Genomic DNA, 12,832 nt, shown 5'->3' with positions numbered 1-12,832 from the left:
ACAATGAATTCACGGTGTTCTTATTTCAATTTCCAGGAGTGTAGATCGGAGCAACCCTGTTAGACTGTCTGCTGGTGATGCTGTCGTTTACCATCTAGTAAAGTCATCATATGATCTAAACTGATTACTAAATGATTTAGACAAGATATCCACATGCTGCGAAAAGTGGCTTGTGACTTTGAACAATAAAAATTGTGAGGTTTTTCACATGAACAGCAAAAAGATTCCGTTAAAATAAGCATACGTGGAAAATCACACAAATTCAAAGGTTTTAAAGTCAACTAAATTTCTAGGAATTACAATTAAGATCAACTTAAATTGAAATTATCACAAAGAAAATGTAGTGGGCAAGACGAACGGCCGGCCGTGGTGGCCGTGCGGTTCTGGCGCTGCAGTCCGGAACCGCGGGACTGCTACGGTCGCAGGTTCGAATCCTGCCTCGGGCATGGGTGTGTGTGATGTCCTTAGGTTAGTTAAGCTTAAATAGTTCTAAGTTCTAGGGGACTTATGACCTAAGATGTTGAGTCCCATAGTGCTCAGAGCCATTTGAACCATTTGAACCAAGACGAACGAAAGACTGTCATTTATTGGCAGATGATATTACTATGCGGCAGTGGCCCTTACTTTTCTCGCAGTTATCGCGAATCTCTCGCCCAGCGCAAAGTCCCAAGCGAATGGAAAAAGTGCAGGTGACTCCCGTGTATAATAAAAGTAAAAGAAAGGACCCGCATAATTACAGACCATCATCCTTATCAGCAGTTTGCCGCAAAATTCTTAAACACATTCTGAGTTCGAAGGTAATAAATTTCCTTGAGGTAGGAAAGCTCCCGTCCACAAATCAGCACAGATTTAGAAGGTATCGCTCGAGCGAAACGCACCTTGCTCTTTTCTCACATTCGCCGAACCATGGATGAAGGGCAACAGGTACTCTGTAGCGTTCAGAGTGTTCTGACAGCGAACCAAAGTTACCCGCAGTGCCTTTATATGTTTTACGTACACGGCACGGTGTCGCCCATTCACCAATCGTCTACCTACACTCTACGCTGCCCATCCACGCCGGTCTTGTTATCTGCAAGAATCTCATACGTCCTCTTCCCGAGTATGCAGTAGTTGCTTGGGGCACCCACATTCGACAGTTATCTAGTCAGTCAGTCAGTTAGTTAGTTAGTTAGTTAGTTACATGTTCCATACATAATTTGAAATATTCCTTTGTCAAAATGATGTAGAACAAAATCAGTTTTTTTACAGGCTACTTATTTTTAAACAGAAATTCGTCGCTGGAATAGAAGGAGTTGTCCAGGAGAAATGATTTTATGTTACATTTAAAATAGCTTTTCTACCTGTCAGACATTTTATGTTATTGGGAAAATGATCAAAATTTTTTGTTGCTGCACAGTGAACGCCTTTCAGAGCCACTCACAGCTTTAATATCGGCTAATAAATGTCACTTTTCCTTCTAATGTTATAGGTATGAACCGCATTGCTCTTCTTAAATAGTGATTGATTATTTATGATGAATTCCATTAGCGAATATATATGTTGTGACAATGTAGTTAAAATGCCTAGCTCCTAGAAGAGCAACATGATGTCCATGGGTGAACGCTTCATATTATTCTTACTGCTTGCTTTTGTGTAATCAATTCTTTCTTCCTAAGTGATGAGTTACCCTAGAAAATTATTCCATAAGACATTTTTGAGTGGAAACATGCAAAATCTGGTAGGAGGTTGGCTCGTTAGTCTTCAAGATCAGAAACTATCCGAATAAAGTACGTTCTTTCAAAATTTAGAGAGCATCCATTTTTACAAAACTACTTAAATATCATCTGTTAATTTGTATGTATTTCGATTTATTACAATATTAATATCGTTCGCAAAAAGCCACAACATCTCTGTATAAATTTCATTTGTTGCTTTGCCTGTAATTCGATTTATTACAAAACTAGTATCGTCTGCAAAAAGCGTCAGTTCTGCTTGTTGAATGTAAAGTGGAAGTTCATTCACATATATAGAAGGAATAGTAGTAAACCCAAAATTGAACCCCGTGGCACGCCCTTTGTGATTCGTCACCATTGACTAAAGTTTTCTACCCTTGCAACATAGCTTGAATTATTCTGCACAACTCTTTACATTCTTTTTATTCAGTATGATTCAAACTAACTGAGTGTAAAGCCATCACCTCTATAAAACTTGAGTTTTTCTAAAAGAATAACATGATCTACACAGTCAAACCCTTGTAAAGAACACAGAGATACTTTATTATTTGAGACTTGTACTGTTTGATGGGTGAATTTATAAACAGCATCCTCAGGAAAGTAGCCCTTTCGGAATCCAAACTGTGATAGACTACGTTTGTTTTTTGTACTTAAGTGTGAGATTGCTCTTGAGTACATTACTTTTTTCGTTTGTTTTTTTTTTGGAAAAATACCTGAGTAAGGAAAATAGACGATAATTGTTTAAGACTTTCTTGCCACCTTTTTTATGAAGAGGTTTCACAGTAGCATATTTTAAGCTGTCTGGAAAAATTCCTTGTGGCAGTGATGCAGTTTCAACGAATTCAGAACAGGGCTCTGCATATCCCTCGTGACTATTCATCATGAGAAACGAACCTAATGGCTGATATACCGCGACTGAAATAAGGATATTGAGAAATAGAACGAAGCTCTACAAACATACAGGTCAAAAACCTGGGCAAAACGCGCGTACCGTCTCACTCTAATAAAATGACCATATCACCTTCGGCACTAATATGGCGCGACACTTAAATGAAATAAAATGATTTAAAAAATTGCTACTTGAATAACCACAATAAGGTTTACCAAATTTGCTACGACTAACGATAACCATACGTAAGGAATAGACGTAAAACAACGCAAAAAGACTGAAGGTAAAACAGGAAGTGTTAAAAACTTCATCTTGCAAGGGGACAGCGACAGCTCATCCTCACTTATTTCGTCCGAAATCATGCTAATAGGTAGGGCTTGGCAAGAAATGGAAGTGACAGATAACCAGGAGTTTGGAAAAAAAATATATATGTTTTTGGCGATGGTCGGGCGAGATATGAGCCATTTATGTATATGAAGTTTCCAGGCAGCGGTTGGCTCGGCGGAAAGATATAGATTGGTAATCAGAGAGTGGGCGGTCGAGTATCCAAGTCAAAACTGTTTTACTTTAAGTTTATACATTGTTTACATTACAAATAAATCGAAATAACGTTCAATATATTGCATTTATTAATATTTTCGTAAAAGGCATGAAAAGGAAATGTCAACAAAGATTGATTGCAAATACACCTCCAGGAATGGTTTTTAAGGTGTACACGAGAACATCGTGTATAAAATTACTTTTATTATTTTATAGATGTTGATTTACACATGCTGACATTATATACATCATAAAAACAGAGGAAGCAGTAATTTTCTTGGCATCTTGCAGAAGTTGTAAACGTCACATTTTTTCAGTCACACGTTAGTTTCAAGGTTTCTACAGAAAAACAAACTTAGTTTGAATTCATAGAAGATTCTGTCTCAGCGCAGTGTGATGGAAATACGTGCATAGCGCCATCAGTTCACTAAATATTGTCAATGCAATATATTTTCATGTAGTCTTCTCGGGATGTGATTTCTCTTTACTTGTCAATAATAGTAGACATCGCAGGTTTGTACTAGAGTGCACCTGGGTGGGGAGGAGAGGAGGCAGCGAATCTCTTTAATATGCTTCTTCATCCTAAAAGATCTCGTCGTATAGTTTCGGATTTGTTTGTGCTCCCACGAATCAGTTAACAGAAGAAAGTTGTTTTCTTCCACGTAAGACTTCATCACATCAGGTAAGAAAATTTTGTATCAGGTTTTCATGCTCTCATCGATCAAATTTTCCTATGCCTTTACTGTTCATGCCTTTTATTAAAATACGAATAAATGCAATACAGCGAGGATTATTTCGGTTTATTGGCAATGTAGGTAACGTAAAAACTGAAAATAAAATAATAATAAAAAAGTTTCTTCATAGGGACTTGACACCTCATCCTCGGATTACAAGCTATGTAGTATTTCCATTGCGCCAGCCGCTGGTTGTAAGCTACGCTAAAGCAAAAAGTTCATTCCTCACCCGAGGCGCGTCAGAAACGCTATTTTTTCTAGACATTAGCCATCTGGACCTACGACTTCCGTCATTTTCATTTGTGCCCAAGCACTGCATATAAGAGGGTAGGCTGAAAAATAATGCACCTGTGCTTCTAAAAAGCGAACAAAATTACCTTAGAAATGCTTTGTCAACGTCAGTTAAATAGCGTGCTGTTATCGAATTTTTAACGTCTGAAAAAGTGACTCCTAGCAAGATTCATGGTAGTTTAAAAGCTGTTAACGTGACGATGCTGTGGATAGGTCTACTGTAAATCGATGGGTAGTAAGATTTCGTGGCTGGGAGCCATAATTGTTGAAAGCAACAATTGTTGAAACACGTAGCCGACGGCGGAACCCCACCACAGACTACAAACTTCTCGAAGTCGTCGACGATTTGATTCAAAGTGACCGACGAAACACTCAAAAACATATCGGAAACCATACTGAAATCTCCAAGGAACGTGTCGCCTTCACTATTGGACAGTGATCCTGCAACATGACAACGATCGCTCGAACACCTCACGCAGAACTGAAGAGACAGTGCGAAACCTGAAGCTATTGTACACCCTCCTTACTCCCCCATCTTACGCCGTATGATTTTTATTTCTTTCCTCTACTAAAGGGGGTCCTTAAGGGTAATGATTACACCTCGAAAGATGCGGTGAACGCAGCTGTCAAGTCCTGGATCCGAAAAAGTTTGGAAGAATTTTTCAGTGACGGAATGAGAAAAAGTTGTTACACTTTAGGAGAAACGTGTTAGTCTAACAGTGAATATGTTGAAACATAAATACACACATGCTCATAAATTAAGGATAATGCTGATACATGGTGAAACAACGCTCTGGTGGCCGGTTTACGGGTTTAAATCACCTAGGGGTTTGACCATGCGGTGCACTTGACCTGCGGTCGTCGTACGGTGGCGCTGGCAGCAGTTCACATACGCAGAGGTGTGTTGGTGCATGTCAGAGTACGGTACACGCTGTTTTCAGACGTCGAATGGTGACTGTGTGTTGAAAGTGGTTCATAGAACACATATTGATGACGTTATGAGGGGTAGAATTCTAGGGCGACTAGAGGCTGTTCAAACACCGCAGGTCGTATCAAGGGCCCTCCGTCTGCCACAAAGTGTGATCTCAAGATTATGGGAACGATTCCAGCAGACAGGAAACGCGTCCAGGCGCTACATTACGGAACGTCCACAGTGTACAACACCACAAGAAGACCGATATCTCACCATCAGTGCCCGCAGACGGCCAAAGAGTACCTACCGCAGCCACTGGAACAGTTGTCTCCAGACACACAGTCTACAGACGACTGAACAGACATGGTTTATTCACCCGGAGACCTGCAAGGTCCTTTCCACTGACCCCTGGTCGCAGGGGAGCCCGTAAAGCCTGGTCTCAAGAACACTGTACGCGGTCACTGGAACAGTGGTCCCAGGTTATGTTCACGGACGAGTCCAGGTATAGTCTGAACAGTTATTCTCGCCGGATTTTCATCTGGCGTGAACCAGGAACCAGATACCAACCCCTTAAAGTCCTTGAAAGGGACCTGTACGGAGGTCTTGGTTTGATGGTGTGGGGTGGGATTATGATTGGTGTACGTACACTCCTGCATGTCTTTCACAGAGGAACTGTAACAGGTCAGGTGTATCGGGACGTCATTTTGCACCAGTATGTCCGCCTTTTCAGGGGTGCAGCGGGTCCCACCTTCCTCCTGATGGATGATAACACACGGTCCCACCGAGCTGCCATCGTGGAGGAGTACCTTGAAACTGAAGATGTCAGGCGAATGGAGTGGCCTGCCTGTTTTCCAGACCAAAATCCCATCGCGATGCTCACGGTCGACGTATCGCTGCACGTCTTGAAACTCATACGACAATTCAGGAGCTCCGACTGGCACTGGTGCAAGAATTGGAGGCTATACCCTAGCAGCTGCTCGACCATCTAATCCAGAGTATGCCAACCCCTTGTGCGGTCTGTGTACGTGTGCATGGTGATCAAATGGTTCAAAAATGGTTCAAATGGCTCTGAGCACTATGGGACTTAACATCTGAGGTCATCAGTCCCCTAGAACTACTTAAACCTAACTAAGCAAAGGACATCACACACATCCATCCCCGAGGTAGGATTCGAACCTGCGACCGTAGCGATCGCGCCGTTCCAGACTGTAGCGCCTAGAACCGCTCGGCCAAACCAGCCGGCTGTGCATGGTGATCATATCCCATATTGATGTCGGGGTACATGCGGAGGAAACAGTGATGTTTTGTAGCACATGTGTTTTGGGACGGTTTTCTCAACTTATCACCAATACAGTGGACTTACAGATCTGCGTCCTGTGTGTTTCCTATGTGCCTTTCCTATTAGCGCCAATTTTGTGAAGAGTCACGTTGTGTGGCACCACATTCTGCAAATATACTTAGTTTATGAGGATGAGTGTATTTGATTTTGAAGCTTAAGAATTGTACTTTAATAAACTTTTGGCCCGATATTTGTAATTGTTTCTGTTCGTGTTCTGCAGTGCCATCCATATAGAACTTTATGAGTCATAACATTTGAACCAATAATGAGACATATTCTCAATTTTGGGAGATGATTATACGCAGTTGGAGATTACATACACACTTACAAATAGTCCTCACGGCAAATCTCGGATGTGCCCTTAGCCACCATCGATGCACAACTGTACTCGTTTCGAAATATTCCGCGACGTAGTGTGAAGTGTATCCTCGACAGTGTTGCTTATTTGGAGTGTAGTGGCTTCACACAGCTCTGCAGTCGTCCGTGGTCTGCTCTTGTGCACGCGGCTTTTAAGATAACCGCACAAGAAAAAAGGAATCCGGGGGGGGGGGGGGGAGGGGGCGAGGTTATGTCAGGTGATCGGGAGAGGTGGTGGGACGGGGGGCACAAATTTTTTGAGATAATTTGATCACCAAAGAAACTAGTCACAAGTTGCGTAAAAGTGACACTTTGCTCAGTCTTGTTCGAGATAACCTTCTGAAAGTTCGATGTCATCCAGCTGCTCCACAAATGTATTGAAGAAGCTCGTATAAACTGTAGTGTCAAAGAAAATGGGGCAAACTATCATGTAAGCTGACGCTGCTCCGCACGTTTCATCCTTTTCATCATGCAGTGGTGTTTCGTGGATGATATGGGGGTTTACACCAGTCCAGTATCTGCTCTCTTGTGTGTTGATGTAACCTGACAGATGGAACCTTGCCTCGTCTGTAGACCAAGTTATGGATAGAATGGTATAAGAAACCCTGAAACCATCGACAGCAACGCATTCTTTTCTCATGATCTGTTTCTCGCAACGCTTGCATCGTATGCACTCTGTATGATCGCAGCGCCGATTTCTTCGCAGCTCTCTGACATGTGGCACATCAAATGCCTATCTCCTGGCTCAATCGACTCAACGATTTCCTTGGAGAGTTCTCCTATCCTCTTCAAACACTATCGGTAACCTCTGCATTCAATGCTGATCTGTGTTTAGGACTCTTTTGAACACCAGTTATCTCCAGTTGCCCTACAATCGATAAAATTGTTGCCTCTGTGGGAACATCGTGCACACTGAATTCTCTCCAGAATCCAGAATCCAATAACTCAGTCTTCCAATATGTTTTCACAATCAAAACCAGCTCTCGAAGTGCATACTGCGTGTCTCTGCCAGCTAAAGTCTGCGAACGAATCACTAACTTGCTCGTTATTGTCACGCGGCCCGAACTACACAGTCACAGATTTCGCTAACCGAAACTGACGAGGCTACGAACGAACTAACACGAGCTGAGCAAGCGTGGCACTTATAACGGAGCTTTTACGTTGGGATAAATTTACTTTATTTTTTTGTTAGATGTTTTCGTTAAATAGCTGAATAAGTAGTAATTAGGAATGATTTAATTAAGCAGAGTAGAGAAGATAAAGTCAAAGAGATGTTCATTGGGCGGACATTGTCGTAATGTAACGTCATTGCGTTGTTCGGTTGTTAAAACAAGTCGTTTGTGTTCCATTCTGTTGTTCGGTCGTGCGCGTATCTGAAAGAAATTAATTCGGGGACTAGAATAAACTTTCACATTGTAGTTACGATTCGATGTTCCGACAAAAGGGGTTAACGTCAGTGTTAATTTGAAGTGTGGGCGACAGCATTAGTTTTGACAGATACGTGAAAACGGACGTAATGAAAGTTATTCGCGTATCATCCTTGAACGTGATTTTTATTTAATTAACGATTGCGGGCTCATTAAAAGCTATTATCTCATGATCAGGATCAATCCCTCTTTCCTCCTAGATAGCGATCATTCATAAACATTTACGTCATAAGAAAAAGGATTATTAATAAAAGTGATCTTAAATGCAATTACGTGTAATTCCGTTAGTGTGGAACCGACGTAATATCTCTGAAATGACATTGATACATAATTTGTGTTGAATACTGAACTGAGATTGGAAGCAAATTGAAATTAGTGAACATTTGATACTGAGACTATAGAAGCAGAAACGCTTAAGGTTTCTCTTCTCTAAAATGGCAAAATAGGTACGAACTTTAACTCAATAGTCGACATTATGTATTGCAAAGACATTATCATTTCATACTTATTTTGACGACGCGCTGTTAAACAAAGGAACGTTAACTCTCTGTACGAGTAATGAAATTAAATCTAAAAACATAATTAATAACGGCAAACTCCGCTTTAACAAACTGTATTGCGTGTCGTCATCGGGCAATAACTGCTCAATCCTGGAGACTTGTGTGGTGAAATTAGAAGTTGGGCATTTGAAACAAACTTAAATATCCATTCAAGCTACAGTGGAGTCGGCACAACACGACGTGGGCAGTTAAACACTGTACCGCACAAAGAACTTCATGTGCAGAGACAACAATCAACTTGCCAACAAGTGGCGATAGGTCTGCTTCTCCCAGAGCTACTGAGATCATTAAAACAACTTTCACGTTTCTACGAGCTTACAGGGGAAATTATGATGCAGTGAGTAGTTCTGCCGGCCGAAGTGGCCGCGCGGTTCTCGCGCTGCAGTCTGGAACCGCGAGACCGCTACGGTCGCAGGTTCGAATCCTGCCTCGGGCATGGCTGTGTGTGATGTCCTTAGGTTAGTTAGGTTTGACTAGTTCTAAGTTCTAGGGGACTAATGACCTCAGCAGTTGAGTCCCATAGTGCTCAGAGCCATTTGAACCTTTTTTTTTAAGTAGTTCGGATTCGTGTGGATCGTTCTGTACAAGCACGTCTGCGTAAATTTTCGGCCAACCTCGTACAAGGCATGTGGACGAAATCGATTATGACCAATGAGCGCGGCCCCCTCGTTCAAGAGTTTCCAAGTACTGCCACTCGCTATCAACCGGCGGGCAGTGAGCCAGCACGTGGCGCCGCCTGGTCGAGCGGCGTGTCCTGGCGCGGTCAGCGCCCCCTCGCAGTGTGTCAAGGCCGCCGCCGACCCCCCCTCCCCCCCCCCCCCACACAGCACAGGCCTCTTCAGTTCGCGTCCTCAGCCCCCCACCACCAGTGTGGCCCACTTGCGATCGCTCTCTCTGCCAGGGCCACCGCACCGCAAATACACACTCCGCGAGGACGGAGAAAAGTGCCACGTTCCAACGCGCGATACATCTATCCGGCAGTAATGCTGTCCAAGCCTGACTCATCTGCTCCCCTGCTGGCTTTCATTTACAACTACTTCACTGAGATACAACTGTCGATTATAGTTAAAGTTGAAATGGTTCTTTATTTACGTGACCATTACGGCACTCCAACCCCAGTTATCGATACCAGTAATAGCGAGACCTTTGGAGAAAGGAGAACCATTTGCATGAATATCAAGAGCTTTGATGGAAACCCAGTTCTAAGCAAAGAAGGGAAAGCAGAAATAGTGAAGGAGTATATGGAGGGTCTATACAAGGGCGATGTACTTGAGGACAATATTATGGAAATGGAAGAAGATGTAGATGAAGATGAAATGGGAGATATGATACTGCGTGAAGAGTTTGATAGAGCACTGAAAGACCTGAGTCGAAACAAGGCCCCCGGAGTAGACATTTCATTAGAACTACTGACAGCCTCGGGAGAGCCAGCCCTGACAAAACTCTACCATCTGGTGAGCAAGATGTATGAAACAGGCGAAATACCCTCAGACTTCAAGAAGAATATAATAATTCCAATCCCAAAGATAGCAGGCGTTGACAAATGTGAAAATTACCGAACTATCAGTTTAATAAGTCACAGCTGCAAAATACTAACGCGAATTCTTTACAGACGAATGGAAAAACTGGTAGAAGCCGACCTCGGGGAAGATCAGTTTGGATTCCGTAGAAATGTTGGAACACGTGAGGCAATACTGACCCTACGACTTATCTTAGAAGAAAGATTAACGGAAGGCAAACCTACGTTTCTAGCATTTGTAGACTTAGAGAAATCTTTTGACAATGTTGCTGGAATACTTTCTTTCAAATTCTGAAGGTGGAAGGGGTAAAATACAGGTAGCGAAAGGCTATTTACAAATTGTACAGAAACCAGATGGCAGTTATAAGAGTCGAGGGACATGAAAGGGAAGCAGTGGTTGGGAAGGGAGTGAGGCTGGGTTGTAGCCTATCCCCGGTGTTATTCAATCTGTATGTTGAGCAAGCAATAAACGAAACAAAAGAAAAGTTCGGGGTAGGTATTAAAATCCATGGAGAAGAAATAAAAACTTTAAGGTTCGCCGATGACATTGTAATTCTGTCAGAGACAGCAAAGGACTTGGAAGAGTAGTTGAACGGAATGGATAGTGTCTTGAAAGGAGGATATAAGATGAACATCAACAAAAGCAAAACGAGGATAATGGAATGTAGTCGAATTAAGTCGGCTGATGCTGAGGGAATTAATTAGGAAATGACACACTTAAAGTAGTAAAGGAGTTTTGCTATTTGGGAAGCAAAATAACTGATGATGGTCGAAGTAGAGAGGATATAAAATGTAGACTTGCAATGGCAAGGAAAGCGTTTCTGAAGAAGAATTATTTGTTAACATATAGTATAGATTTAAATGTCAGGAAGTCGTTTCTGAAAGTATTTGTATGAAGTGTAGCTATGTATGGAAGTGAAACGTGGACGATAAATAGTTTGGACAAGAAGAGAATAGAAACTTTCGAAATGTGGTGCTACAGAAGAATGCTGAAGATTGGGTGGGTAGATCATATAACTAATGAGGAGGTATTGAATAGGTTTGGGGAGAAGAGAAGTTTGTGGCACAACTTGACCAGAAGAAGGGACCGGTTGGTAGGACATGTTCTGAGGCATCAAGGGATCACCAATTTGGTACTGGAGGGCAGCGTGGAGGGTAAAAATCGTAGAGGGAGACCAAGAGATGAATACACTAAACAGATTCAAAAGGATGTAGGTTGCAGTAGGTACTGGGAGATGAAGAAGCTTGCACAGGATAGAGCAGCATGGAGAGCTGCATCAAACCAGTCTCAGGACTGAAGACCACAACAACCACAACAGGTGCTCCGATGTATCGATATATTACAGTGATATGGTTCTTGTGTGTATTCATTTCTGTGAGACTGTCATAATCTTTGACTTACTTGTAATCGTTTTGGGGCGAATGCGCACAGAGCAGCCTTTGTTTCACTTTGCAGAAGTTAAGTTGTTACTTCGTTTTGTAAAAGAACAGTCAAGTCTTGTGTTTGGTTAAAGTGGAAATTAAATATATGAAGATTGATACAGAACTGTTTTCTTGATGTGACAATTAAGAAGAAGTATATATGATTTACAAGAAGGTTAATAAAAATGTGGATCGTGAACACCAAGTCAAAAATAATTTCTACCATACCATTTTTCTCATCTGGGATTGTTTGATCATTAAGAATTTCCTGAAAAACGCATTTGTTAGGTCTTCAAATATTGCTAAAATATAGATCTGGACCTTCTAGCAGTCAAAGTGGAATCACCCTAAAATCAACAAGATGAGCCATAACAACTTCGACGAAATCTATGTGGGAATCCATTCAAGATAAGTGCTAAAATTAATGGCTTTTTACAGTGACTTCATTATTTCCATTCTGACAATACCATCCACAGTCAATAACTTTGTTGTTGCCCGATAAAGTGAACATATGCTGCGTGAGCAACATTATTAATCTGGTTTCTAACCTACTTTGCAAGTGGTGGTATTGTTAGAAAGTGCAGCTACCCAAAGAGGTCCAGTGTAATTATCGTCTGGCAGTGAAACTTCATAGATATCCTAACGCGGAACAGAATTACGCTCGAAAAAATTCAGTTCAAATTTTGGCCATCAGGTGCAAATCTGGCGCTGTGAATGCAAGAAAGACGTATATAAATGTTTCCATATGTTACTGATTAGGAATGGGACGAGGGCAGAAAGGTCAAATAAAGGAAAAGTTTTAATGTTGATTTTATTATTAACCTCTGTTTACATATATTGTTCAATATGGGCACCAGAGACGTCGACGAGATGTACAGCGCCAGAGTTGCGCCTGGTGGCCAAAATTGGAACTATTTTTTCAGCGTAAATCTGTTTCACTTTAATGCATTAGCATATCTACAAAGTTTCGCTGCCATACGGTAATTACAGCCGACACTGAGCCTCCATGAGTAGTTGCAATGTAATTATATGCACGTGGTACAATAATTCCTTACAACTCCATCTCTATAACTTCACCTTCTGATACAACCTGCACAACCTTTCCATCAATTCTGCCAACGCTCAGGCA

Source organism: Schistocerca americana, chromosome 3, assembly GCF_021461395.2.
Source record: "Schistocerca americana isolate TAMUIC-IGC-003095 chromosome 3, iqSchAmer2.1, whole genome shotgun sequence".
NCBI lineage: Eukaryota > Metazoa > Arthropoda > Insecta > Orthoptera > Acrididae > Schistocerca > Schistocerca americana.
Note: the sequence above shows the minus strand (reverse complement) of the source record.